We start from the raw sequence: 13,174 nt of genomic DNA, 5'->3' as shown, positions 1-13,174 counted from the left end.
ACCTCATAAGGGTTCTTTGTATATTTTGGATATTAACCCCTTATCAGGTATATGATTTCCTAATATTTTCTCCCATTCAATAGATTGTCTTTTCATTTTGTTGATGGTTTCTTTTGCTGTGCAGGAGTTTTTTAGTTTGATGTAGTCCCACTTATTATTTTTGCTTTTGTTGTCTTTGCTTTTGGTGTGAAATCTAAAAATTTGTCACCAAGACTGATGTCAAGTTTACCTCTTATGTTTTCTTCTAGGTTTCAGGTCTTATGTTAAATATTGAATCCATTTTGAGTTAAGTTTTGTGGTTTCAGGTCTTATGTCAAGTATTGAATCCATTTTGAGTTAAATTTTAAGTGTGGTGTAAGAGACTGGTCCAAGTTTATGTTTTCTTCTATAAGTTTTGCAGCTGTAGCATCGACATTTAAGTACGTGGTCCATATTAACTTACTTCTTGTGTAAAATGTGAAGCATGGCCAGTGCTTCATCTTTTTCACATAGATACTCAGTTGTTCTAGCACCAATTGTTGGAATGACTTTTCTTTCTCCATCGAATTACTTCAGCATGTTTGTTGAAAATTAATTTACTGAGTGTGAGTCTATTTCAGGCCTCTCTGTCCTTTTCCAGAAATGTATTTGTTGATCCTTATCTCAATTCCGTATTGACTGGTTACTGTTGCTTTATAACAAGACTTGAAGTCAGAGAATGTATTTCTTTGAACTTGTGTTTTTTTTCCCCCAAATATGTTCTGGTTATTCTAATTTTCCTTTTTTTGGCATATCATATAAATTTTTACAAAGAACTTGTCAATTTCTGTAAAAGAGAAAGTAAAAGCTTGCTCGAATTTTGATGGAGAGTGTATCAAATCTGTAGGTGAATTTGAGAATTGTCATGTTAGCAATACTGAGAGGGTCTTCCAATTCCAAAACAGGTATAGCTCTCCATGTTTTTAAATCATTTGTTGCTAGCATGTAGAAATACCATTGATAGTTTTTGTATTTACCTTGTATGCTGCAACTTTATACTTACTCATTCTGGGAATACTTTTTTTTTTTTTTTTTTAAATAGACTTTTAAGGACTTTCTACATAGAGACTCACATTGCCTGTGAATAAAGACAGCTTTATTATTGTTATCCAGTCTTCATTTATTTTATTTCTTTTTTGCTTCATGCACTGAGATCTCCAGGACAATAATGAATAGAAGAGATGGGGCATTCTTGTCTCACTCCCAGCCCTACAGGAACAGAGTTCTGTGTTTTATTGTTAAGTATGATGTTAGTTGCTGTTTTACATAGATGCCCTTTTTGAGATTGAGGGAAATTCGTTCTATTCCTAGGTTACGGAAAGTTGTTATTAAGTCATGAATGGGTGTTGAATTTTGCCAAATGCTTTTTCTGCATGTATTTTGACAATTTTACAGCTTTTCTTTTATAGCCTGATATACCAATACTATCTTCTTAGCCTAAATTCACTTGATATATTGATATCATCATAATATACTATCATTTTAATATATTTCTTGGTTTAACTTAATTTGCTAATATTTTTGAGTCTATGTTCACTAAGTATAATGGTGTCTTTTGGGAGGAGAGGTAATCTTTTATTTGATTTTGGTATTAGAATAATGTCAGCTTCATAAGACAAGTCAAGAAGTGCTCCCTCCTTCCCAATTTTCTGAGTTTGTGCGACATTGGCTGATTTACTCTTTCACTGTTGGTGGATTTCATCAGTGAAGCTACTGGAGTCTTTATTTTGACTCTTTTTTGAAGAATGTTTTTGCTAAACATTTTTTGACCATTTTTTCTTTAATTGTTTTCCTATACCACCTCCCACTTCTCTTTTTCAGAGAACCCAATGGCACATGTGTTAATTAGGTCATTAGTGTCATTGTCCAGGACTGACGGAACAAAGAAGGGGGCTGTAGGTATCTGTCAGGGGCTCAGTGAGACTGTTCTGGGGATGGACAGAACACTGCAATCAACTTTTGCAGCTATTTCAAAGATGTGTTTCTGGGCCATCCAGACAAGGATCAAAGGATAAAAACGGGCACGTCCAAACGTGCTTCCCATGCTCTGCACCCGTGCTGTCCAGTCTCCCTGTAGGCCTCCCTTGGCAGAGCCTAGCTTGACGGAGCTGTAGTGGGCAAATAGGAAGCAGGCCTTGGAGAAGCTTAGCTCCGGCATCCAGACGGGCGTTTTGAGGCAGAGAGACAGCTGCTGAATAATGGGCATAATCGTCTTCCAATGCCGTCTCTATGGAGCAGCCATGGCAATCTTGGAAATCTATGATGTTTGCCATTGCACGTTGATAAAATGCAAGTCTTAGGTGGCCTGTTGGCACTCGAGGATCTGCCCCTGGTCACCTTCATAGTCTCACATCTGTTCCTTCTTTCCTTCCTTCATTGCATACCAGTGTTTTCTGCCCTGAAACCTGCACATGGGCTCTTCCGGGAGGTTCGGTTCTGTTCTTTACCTGCTAACTCATACTCAGCCTTCATTTTCTAATCAAATGAACTTCTTCACAGAGGTCTTTCTCATGCTCCTTGTGGACTGGGAGCCTGTCTTACAATCCACACAACTTGGCCTTCTGAGCACGTGACCAGGTGTAGTCTCACATTTCTGCACATTGTTCTCCATTTGGGTACCTTGCTGGACTTTCAGCCCATGCTGCTCTGTCCACCATTGGAAGCTGAGTGTCCAGCAGCGCTGACAGCAGTCGGTGTCAAATCATTGGTTCACGAGGGAGTTATTATCTTGGTTACTATTTATCCCCGTAAGATGTGCTTTAAAACATTCTAGTGTGAGTAGGAAGGATTAAACGAATGAGTGACTGGACAAGAGGCAGGAACAGCCCCTACATTTTGCTCAGGTCTGCCCTGCAGCTCCTTCCTTGCAAAAGTCCGCAGCCTCTCTGGTGACATCTGTGAAGCAAGCGTCTTCTAGTTTCTGGGAGAAACAGCTGCCACTTTGGTCGTTTGTTGGCATCTCCATCTGACCTGGTGACCCTCACAGCAGGTCATTTAGATGGATCAGCACACTGGCTTCTTTTCAGGAACCCACAGAAGACTTGGAATGGAGATAGTCCAGAAATGCACACTTGTCCACATTTCCCAGTCTCTGGAAATGTCTATTTTCAAGCAGCATCAGCTTGTTTTCACTCAGGAAAATTTCTACCTCGTTATTAGAGAGTTGGATGTATTCAGGTTCCCATCTCCTCACTGAGATGTCTTGAGGGAAAGGTACGGTTGTTTTCAATGTAGTACAAAATTTGAGACAGGAAATGTGCCTCTGATGTATAGACTCTGAACAAAATTTCCTTATCAGTTCGATTCAAATTTCACTTCTCAGAAAAAGGATTTTTAAGGATAGGTTAATGAAATTTGTCAGGCAAGTCCAAAGTAGACTTAATTTAAGCAAACACAAAGTGTTTCGTAACTGTTTTCTAAGCTTTATGATTAACTCCATGGTTCAGCAAAGTTGCTAACGGCTCCACTGCGAGCGACACATGTGCTGAGGCGGGGAGCCCCCGAGACCAGTGACACCAGTAAGCTGCTGTCGCCTCTGCAGAGAAAACATAGGTTCACACAGCTGAAGTCAGGGCTTCCATGGTGAGGGGACCCGGAAGAGGGGGTGCAGGCCTGGCTGTCATGAAGCCGAAGCTGGTGGTGACCGTCTGGTCTTTGCCCTCGGAGGGTCAGGGAGACTCTCCTTCGGGCAAACAGCAGGCCCGGTGCTGACCTGCTCCTTCTTTTTCTCTCCAATAGGAAAAGGAGAATGTTCAGTCGAAGGGCATGTGAGCTGTGTTGTCCAAGTGGCGTGACTGCCAGGGTGGTGGTGTTTCTCTCCCTTCCTCCCCAAACCCAGAGGTGAGGCCTGAATTTCCTTAATTTTCAGCTCTTTAGATGAAAGCTTGGCTCACTGTTTCCATGACAATACCCAGTTGGAGACTAAGTAGGTCAAATCTTACCTATCAGGCCCATTTCCTATGAACAGGTTTTTCCTGTCACTTCCTCGGAATAAAATTTGGATCCACAAAACAGGTGAGTTCTCTGGGACTCTGGTTTGTGGAGGGGTAGAGGTTGGGACAGGTGGGAGGGTGGGAGGTGGAGCAGGCCTTTGAGACGACTTGTGGTGGAGCTGAGTAAGAGGGCTGCATGAGTGGTGGGAGTGGAGTTTGGAAGCACAGAATACCTGCTCCTTAATTTTTCAGTGTGGTTCTGTTCACAGGATATTACATTATTATTCTTTTAATGGACGTTAACATTTCTTACATAACACTGTCCCCAACTGAAACCCATTCACTTAGTTCTATGAAGGACGTGTTAGTTTAGCTCAAGTTTCAAGATCCTGGAAGTAAATCCACCAGCCAGTGCTCATAGCCTTGTGGAGGGGGCTGTGTGGAGGCCGCCCTCTCTTGCTCCTTCTCCGACTGTCCACCACGTTTTCTGTATCGCGCATGTGCTGCTCCTGATATCACCTGAACAAACTTGACAGGACCTTCGCAGCACTTGTATTTTTCCAAAGGAAAACTGAAGATGGATTTACTGTGGTCAGTTTCCCAAGTGCCCTTGAACAGCACGTCCACAGTCCATTCACTCCCTCAACAGCTCTTCCCAGGCCTGAGCAGGGCTGCAGGAGACCTGGGGGAGTAAGAGGCTGAGCCTGCCACCCCCAACACACACTCAGACACACACACACACACACACACACTGACACAGACACACATGCTCCACAGACACACACAGTCACGCTCCACAGATACACATCCACACAGACACACACACACAAACACTCACAGACACACATAGACAAACACTCAGGACCAGCAGCAGGGCCCAGACAGCGCATCCTGCAGTGCTGCCACGGTGGATACTTGTGGAGCTGAGACTGGGTGGAAGGTCATGGAGCTCAGTGGAGGGAGGGTGGCAAGAGGGCTGTTGGGAGTGGCCTTCTGCCTCCCGTGCTGTCTTTGCACCATCTGTATCCTCCCTCTGGTGGATCCATCTTTCTCAGGAGCAGGCACTGTAGGTGTGTGTGGGTAGGTGGGGCGGGGCGCTTCCTTTGCTCCATGTTTCACAGTTGCCCTAGGACCCCCGCCGTCAGGCACTTTGACATGTTACTGAGGCACAAAGAGGAGAGTGGCTCCAGCAGTTCCCTGAGCCCCACTGCCTGGAGGCCCACGCCATTGGGGTGTTATGTTCTCTGCTTCCGGAGCTGAGTGCCCTGAGAGGGGAGCATGTGCAGAGAAAACACAGCTTTGGGCTGGAGTGCTTTCCTGTGTTACCCTCAGCATGCCCCACCCCCACCCTGGTGCTAGGCCAGGTCACCCAGTTCACAGAGGGGGTGCAGCACACAGTGTAGCAGTCATTGGACATCCCCTTTCCCCCAAGCAGCCCCTGTGCTGTCTGAGACCATGGCTGTCCTTGGTCCCCGTGCTTGGACCCTCCCTGGAGCGCGGGAGGCCTGTCTCAGCCTAGACACCATGACAGCATGAAGACCCTCACCGTTCAGGGGGCTCCTGCCGCTTGCTGCAGCCCGGATCACCACCTGCGCCCTCTGGCTCCTGCTGTGAGCAGGTCCGTGGGTCCCAAGGCCTGAGCGCTCGGCCGCACTGTGCCTTTCACAGTTATGCACTCATTGAATTGCTGTTTAAAATACACATGCATTTTCCTGTTGTTTCCAGTTTCAAAAAATGCTTTCTAATATGATCCAAGTGCCTGGGTGCTCCCACTGGGGCCGCAGGTGAGCAGCGGGGAGGCTGGGACAGCTCTCAGCCACTTCCCTGTGCTGCTGAACCTTCCTGTTGTCACTTCCACATCGAAGACTCACTGTGGGCTCAAGTCCACACTGGACAGGAACCTCCCCCAGTGATGTCTGCATTGGCTTCTCTCTGGAACCCCTGCTCCTGGGCAATACCCGGGACACGGCAGTGGTGGCGGTGATGGTGGCGTCCCATGGTATAAGGAGCAGGCAGGCGGAGCCGCGTCTCGAGGGCCATGTGTGCCTGCAGCTAAGGCTCACAGCAGCACTGTTGTTAGGTCTGCTCAGGATGCACCGCTCAGGCACAGTGCCAGCTGCCTGCTTTAGGGCGTACGCTGGTGGGTGGGGGCACATGAAGAGGAAGCACCGCGCTGGTGGTGCCCGAGCGGCCCTGGACACGAGAGCAGATGTTGGGGCTCAGATGCTGTTTCTTCTGCTTCACTGTGCAATGGAGGTCGCCACCATCATGGGGCTGTGTGTGCTTTTACATGCCTGGCGTCCCCTGCCCCTGGCCATCCTGGCTGTCGGTGTCCCCAAAGCCTGGGGCACTGAGCGCGACTCATCCGTGCAGCGCCTTGTCTCCTACCCTTTGTTCTGATGGGGCCTTCCAGCTGCTGTGAGTGACACCAGGAGCTAACAGAGTTGAAGCAAATAGCACAAACTCTGCCAGTGATCTAATTCTAGCCTCAACCACCAACAACTGTTTAGAGAAAAGACGGATGAGCTCAGAATGGTCCCGGTCACTGTCCGGCAGTGGGCGTCTGATGCAGCAGAGCCATCTCCCCAGGGCTCTCCTCTCTGTGAGGCTCTCACACTTCCCAGGCCTTTCCCACGTGACTGTGGGACATGCACCCACCTACCTGGGGGCATGGATACTGGGACCCACTGCAAACCATTCAATGACTGGTTTCCCCCAAGTGTTCAGACCTGCTGTCCTTCATCTCCTCTCCTGCTTTTTCTTTTGAATTCCCAGCTGTCACCCTTTCTGGGGGCTCTTGGTTCCACCCTCCCCATGCCTCTTCCCAGAGTTCCACTCTCTCAAGGGGCAACCCTGCCAACCCCTGACCCGCCAGCCCCTGCCATGCCATCCCCTCACCCACCTCTGCAGGGCAGTGTTAGGCAACCTGCTGGCCATACACTCGCTGCCGCAGGACGTGTAGGCGGCTAGTCCTGTCAATAGGACGGATTTCAGGTTTTGTGTTCAGATGATCCGTCTAAAGTAGACTGTAAGTATCTCACTTCTAGTCATCTTGCTTCCTTCTTGAAGCAGGAAATATAATATTGACTATTAGTGGGTGGCAGTTTCACTACGTCAATAAGGCATTACTTCAGTAGTTAAATGGTGACATAATGAGTTGCATCCAGCATGTGCCGGGCTATCATATTCCACTGTGTCATTTGAAAACAGCATTTCTCTACTGTAAAAATTACAAGACATTAGAAAGCAGCAGTAGTCCTTCAGGTATCACGGCTCTCTGTGCATCACATCAGTATGGGGTAAAGTGCTCTCATTTTGGTTAGGGTACCTTAGCTGTAATGAACCCACTGGGACTGTTAGGGTGTGCCTGGCCTCTTGCGTTTAACCTACAGAGATGACCTCTGGGGACACTTCACCCCGTTCACATTGCAAGCTGCCAGCCACAGTGGACTCAGTGCTGTGAGCAAGTTCAGAATCACCACTATCATGTCATCTTAGGCTTGGAAACGGACTGTGTGGCCAAGGCCTGCCCCTGGGCGAGCAGGGACATTGCTGTTGTAGGGCCCACAACGGAGCATCACCCAGCAAGGTGCTCGTGCCCCAGGAGGGGAGGTGTTGCCCACGGACCACATGTGGTTCTGAGCACAGAATGTGCTGGTCCAAGCCGAGATGTGGAGCAGCGTGTGAGATGCACACCACATTTCAAAGAGAAGGTGTGGATGGAAGAGTGCAATTCTTGACTCTCATCAAGAATGTTTAAAATTGCTTCCACCTTTGGCTATATTAGGTGACATAAAGTACATTGCTAGACTTACTATCATCCACTTCTTTGTACTTTTTAAATGTGGCTACCAGAAAATTTGAAATTACACATGTGGCTTGTGTTTGTGTCTCACATTAGATTTCTAAGGCACAGTCCTGACGTGGAATCTAAGTAGTGGCCCTGAGTTGCACCCAGAGGCTCATTTTGTGCGGGAGGCAGAGGCAACTGGGAGAGAACTGGGCTGGGAACCAGGGCATCTCCGTGGAACCGAGCCTTCCCTCTGCACAGCCTGTCAAACGAGAGACTTAGTCTAGCGCTGGTTTCTATGTGTTGTCCAGCCCTATAGGAGTAGTTGTGACATGGTGCCTTGGCTTATTCCCAAGCACCTCCACCTTGGGGACCAAACTCTGCACCAGGGAACGGAAGCCTTCATTCTGGTTCTTTAGGCAAATCAGGCAAGTCGCTGGGGCGCAGATGTGTGCACCTTGTTATTCTTGGAGGGTACAGGGACATGTGCTGTGAGGGCCACTGTGTGAATTGGGGATCAAAGGGGACATAGCTTTTATCAGAACATCATGAGCAGAGTCTGGCAAATAGTTCACCCGTTTGAGGGGAACTTGCAGTTTGAGTGGAAAAATCCAATGGGTGCATCTGCTGTGCAGAGCTAAGGGGAGTTCTGTGGGGTCTTCTAGAGTCAAAACACCTCTCCCAAGACGCCTCCCCATTCTACACTCAAGTCTTATGTCTGGTTTTTGTCTGGTTGAACAAAAGTGGGGCCCCATAACCGTGAGTAAGAGGTTGTAAATCCCGCGTGGGTAAGCTCTGTGCATCCCTTAGGAAGGGAGCAGTGATGGCGACATTGCTCAGCTAGGCTGCTAGCATGGGAATGAGAAAGACACTGTTACTTCCTAGGCAGTGACAGCCACCCTGTTTGACCTCCAACTGGGCCTGTTCTTAGTGGCACAGCCTGATAGGATGTTGGCCGTATAAGAAAAGTAGACTAGAAAAACAAAAAGGAGAAGAAGGCACCGGGAACTGACGGGAGACAAACTTTTTAAAATATGATCAGGGAGGAAATATCAAGCGAATGGTTGAGTCATTGACAATGGAATGCATGAGCTGCTAATTGAAAGCTGCGACAGAGGAACAGGCGATACCAATACGATTTACTTGACCAAATTACTGTTATTACTGAGGAACAACGACGAAGAGTTACCCAACGTGCACACATTTAATTTTGGTGATTATTATTTACGCATGATTTATTACCCTCAGTGCAAAGCACAGCTGGAGGGATCACAGGGATGAGTCATGATTTCCTGAGGCCAAATTTTTGTTTTGCCAAAATGATGGTTTTATCGAATCCCGGGATGACAGTCTGCTCCTGATATGTCGCTAGAGCCAAACGCATTGGAGGAAATGCAGGGGTACTGAATTATAACTTTGTTTCTAATGAGCGGTTCAACCTTCCCTTTGTTCTTAAACAAGAAACTCTAACCAGAGATCTTGAAAAGGATACAAGTCTAAGACTTTCTTTAAGACAGTGGTTATGGACTACAAAGAGGACACAGTAACTCCATGTTACATTCAAATCACTTGAAATGATATAATTATAGCATTTCTATCATCCCTAGGCAGGCTGCTTTTCTAGGCCCACGGAGAAATGCACATAGCACATTCTCAAGCCTGCACAAAAGAATTTGTGTAATTGTTATATTCAGGGGGCAGTGGAGCAGAGAGGGTCACATCCTTGTCCCTGTGTGTAATTCTGTAACAGGCAACCCCAGTCCCCTTGCGGGAGACTCCCCCTGCCTGTTTTGGGTGGAGCTGGGCAGCAGTAGGCGACATACATGGAAACATATGTATTTAAATAAAATCCTCTTTTATGCAAAACTTTCAAAAAGGGCAAGCCTAGCATATATCAGATAATAAGTCAAAGCACCAGTAATTAGCAATAAACATGGATGGTCTGGTTGACACAAATTAAAAGTAGTAACTAGCCTCCCAAAAGGTCATGATCTCCAATCTCCTAGATTTCCACGTGTGCTTTGGCACCCGGAAGGGACACCCAACACTGGCTGGAGACACCTTTGCACACCTGTCTGCTGGACAGTCCACTCCATCTGGCATTCGGATTTTTTTTAAAACTTTTATTTATTTTAAGTGTGTTTTTCCAGGACCCATCAGCTCCAAGCCAAGTAGTTGTTTCAATCTAGTTGTGGAGGGTGCAGCTTACAGTGGCCCATGTGGGGATGGAACTGGCAACCTTGTTGTTAAGAGCCCCGCGCTCTAATCAACTGAGCTAACCGGCCGTGCCCTGACATTTGGATTTTAAATAGAAAGCCCCAACTCACAAGCACAGGGGACCAGAGGAACATTTGTAGGCTGTTCTTTCGCTATGAATGAAATGAGAAGACATCCTAGATGTGACGCAGAGACAATTTACATTATGGTCTTGAAAGAATTTTGAGGTCTCAGGATGAGTGCAATTTAAAAATTTGCAGAAAACTCTTGTTACCCCCATTCTACTGACCCCAAATCTCCAGGAACCTGACCTTTTTTTGTTCCTTGCTAATATAATTGCTGTTTATAGTGATATCTTTGAAATGCTACAAGATTCCAAAATGCTTTCTGAATACCCAAAGATACATTCAGAATGCATTCAGGAAAGTTTTACTATTAAGTATTTAAAATTACATTCTAGGTATTTGGACAGGCAAGGGATGGCATTAACTCTGTCAGTCAAAATTCAATGACTACAAACATGGTGGGAGAGTTTGTTCTCTGTAACAAAGACCCCCCTCCCATGTGTACACACTGTTCCATAAAGACAAGCACAAACATCCAATAGAGCAATATGGCATAGGCCAGAACTCTGTGTTGCCCTTGCTTCCTTTCTCTCCATCCTGACCCTAACAGACCGATTTTCTCTGTTCATTTTGGGATGGATGTTATTCAACAAAATCTTATATGGACACAGAAGACCTAATTAACACAAATTGTGTGTGTGTGTGTGTGTGTGTATATATATATATATATATATATATGGCATATGCAATATATATAAAATTGTATGTCTTATAGTTTATATATATGATACGTAAAATGTGAGAAATGGCATTGTTATCATTAAAAAGTAGGAATTCCATGTCTTGACATTTTCAGCCCCAGCACCTCCAAAGGCTCTTGCTGAGCATGTGTGTAAGGGACATGAACTGTGTATTACAGCTTATGATTCTTGAATGGAGAATGGCTTTTAGCTTATGAGTTTCTTTCAAGTAAATATGATTTTTCTTTGCTAAGAAAATTAAGTCTCGAAAATAAAGGGCTCTAAAGTGTGTTATAATTTTTAGATCTAAACTTTGAGTCTAAATTTTAAAATTTTAAGTTTATGTTTGACAGAGTATAAACATATAGACAGAAAATGGAGGGAAAAGAGAGGGGATACTGGTAGGGGGGTACTGGTTCTGGTAAGGGGGGTACTGGTTCTGGGGACTCTACCTTCAATTAGCACAGAGCACTCGACAAATATTGTTAATGGTCATATCCCATGGCCTCCCCCCCCCCCCCCCCCCAGCACTTGATAGTTCAAAGGACTTCAGGACAATGTGGGAGGAAGAAGAGGCTGCGAGGAGATGCAGTGCAGGCTCCCAACATGTCCGGGAGTACATGTTACTTGTACATTGCCGATTCTGTGGCAATGTCTTCCTGTCACTCATGCTGTAGGACTGGGTAAAGTACCCGGTGTGGCTACCATGAGACACACTGACCAGAGACGTCCATGCGCCCTTCCTCTCTCTGATCCTCTGTGTCCCTGTTGTCTGTGTAGAACGCTTCAACAACAACCACGTGGCAGCTTTGAGAAGCCCACCCCTGCTCCACACAGAAACACCCGTTCGCATTCCAGGTGCTTTAGGAGACACTGACTAGTCCAAATTCAGCTCACACACAGTCCCGTGTTGTCACAGGTGGGGTCTTCCCAGCCCTCCCTCCGTCCTCACCCCAGTGTCCTCAGTTAGCTCATGACCTTGCATTTTTGTATGCATTCATGTGTCCTTCTCTGTTCAAGAGGCTTTTTTGATGCTGATGGTGTTTCTAACAAATTATTTTGGTCTTCACGTCAGTCATTACACTGAAGACAGCGATTTGCACACGGTCGGCACTTAGTAGTTTCACTGCTTTTAAGTAATTGGAAATATTTGTAAGCCTCATTGCCAAGTTGTTTTATGAATTCCAGAATGAGAATAATGATTCCTGATGCTTTTCTATATCTCAGATCGCTCCTTAAACATTGACAGTCCCCACTATCCCCACCTAGGGCTTGTTGTAGTCTCATTCCATCTGCTGCGGGGTGCGGATGTGTGCTTCCACTTTAGACCTCCATCTGTTTTCTAGTGAGCCCCTATTCTGAGCCTTTGGCATCCCCTGTGTCCAGCTCTCCACCAGGCACCTCCACATGCGTTCCCCAGAGGCCATGTGTCCTCCACGGCTTAGAGACACATCCCGAACCCCAGATCTTCCTAAAGATGTTACCAAATACCCAAATAACTGCAGTTATTTTTCATTCTTTCTCTGTTTCTCCATCCCAAGAATTGTGGCTGTTATCTCTTAAATACCTCTTGAATCTATCCTTTCTTCTCTAGTCTCTATTATTCTGAATGCAGAATGAGTTACCAGCTTTCCATGGAAGACTCCTTAAAGTGCTGAAGATGAAGTCCATATTTCTCAGGCAGACATCCAGGACCCTTCATCACCGGTTCCCATCACTGCACTTATACACGCCCTTGTGTTCGGCTACTTTCATTCTTCTCTCTTTGAGCACAGCTTGCTCTTTTGTCTTCCTGTCTCTCACCTTGTAGAACATCCTTTCCACTTAAGTCCAATTGGCACAACTCTGCTCATACAAGATCCAGCTCAAGTAGTTCTGGGTGTGCGTATGTGTGTGAGCATGTGCATGTACATGTATGCACACATGTATGCATGTGCATGCATGTGAGTGTGCACACACATGTGCATGTGAGTGTGCCTCTGCATGTATGTGCACTGTGTATACATGTGCATGCATGTGAGTATGAGTACATGTGTGTGTGTGCTTGAGTAGTGCAGGAGAAAGGCATGGAGGAAAGACATCCCCCTGTTCACCTGTCGCCTGTGGAGGATGTCCTTCTCTGCTCTGGGGGCAGTTGGCTCTCCCTGCCATGGGGAGAGTGCTTCATGTGGACGTGAATGCGCGGTGAGTACGCGCCCAGCCTTGGACATCACATGTCTGATGCATTTGGACCTGCCTGTTTCTGTAATGAAAAAAACATGTTTCTTCTCAGGGATAATAACTTTTGACTTCCTGGACAGCTCTTTTGTTTTGTTTACTTTATCCTAAAGTATTCCATCCTTTAAAAATATTTCTCTCTTTTTATCTGTTTTATGGTATTAAATATACATCAGTGTGTTTATATTTAAAGAT

General features: G+C 46.0%; 1 long non-coding RNA gene across 11 annotated transcripts in view; it reads left to right on the top strand.

Annotated features, from left to right (window-relative positions):
* The first annotated feature begins 3,462 nt into the window (after positions 1 to 3,462).
* The window catches only part of LOC109438844 (uncharacterized), a 136,199-nt gene continuing 126,487 nt past the window's right edge, over positions 3,463 to 13,174 (top strand). For 4 of the 11 annotated variants that reach the window (XR_012495635.2, XR_012495637.2, XR_012495639.1 and 1 more), the window contains exons 1-2: positions 3,463 to 3,600; positions 3,757 to 4,032. This is a non-coding gene — a long non-coding RNA (uncharacterized LOC109438844). Of the gene's footprint in view, positions 3,601 to 3,756; positions 4,033 to 5,382; positions 5,668 to 7,342; positions 7,765 to 13,174 lie in introns of those variants that run through there. The other 7 variants (XR_012495642.2, XR_012495641.1, XR_012495643.2 and 4 more) reach the window with 6 other exon arrangements.

The sequence above is a fragment of the Rhinolophus sinicus genome, chromosome 16, assembly GCF_057876585.1.
Source record: "Rhinolophus sinicus isolate RSI-liver-muscle chromosome 16, RSI-T2T, whole genome shotgun sequence".
NCBI classification, from domain to species: Eukaryota; Metazoa; Chordata; class Mammalia; order Chiroptera; family Rhinolophidae; genus Rhinolophus; species Rhinolophus sinicus.
This window is presented reverse-complemented; position numbering and strand designations above follow the sequence as displayed.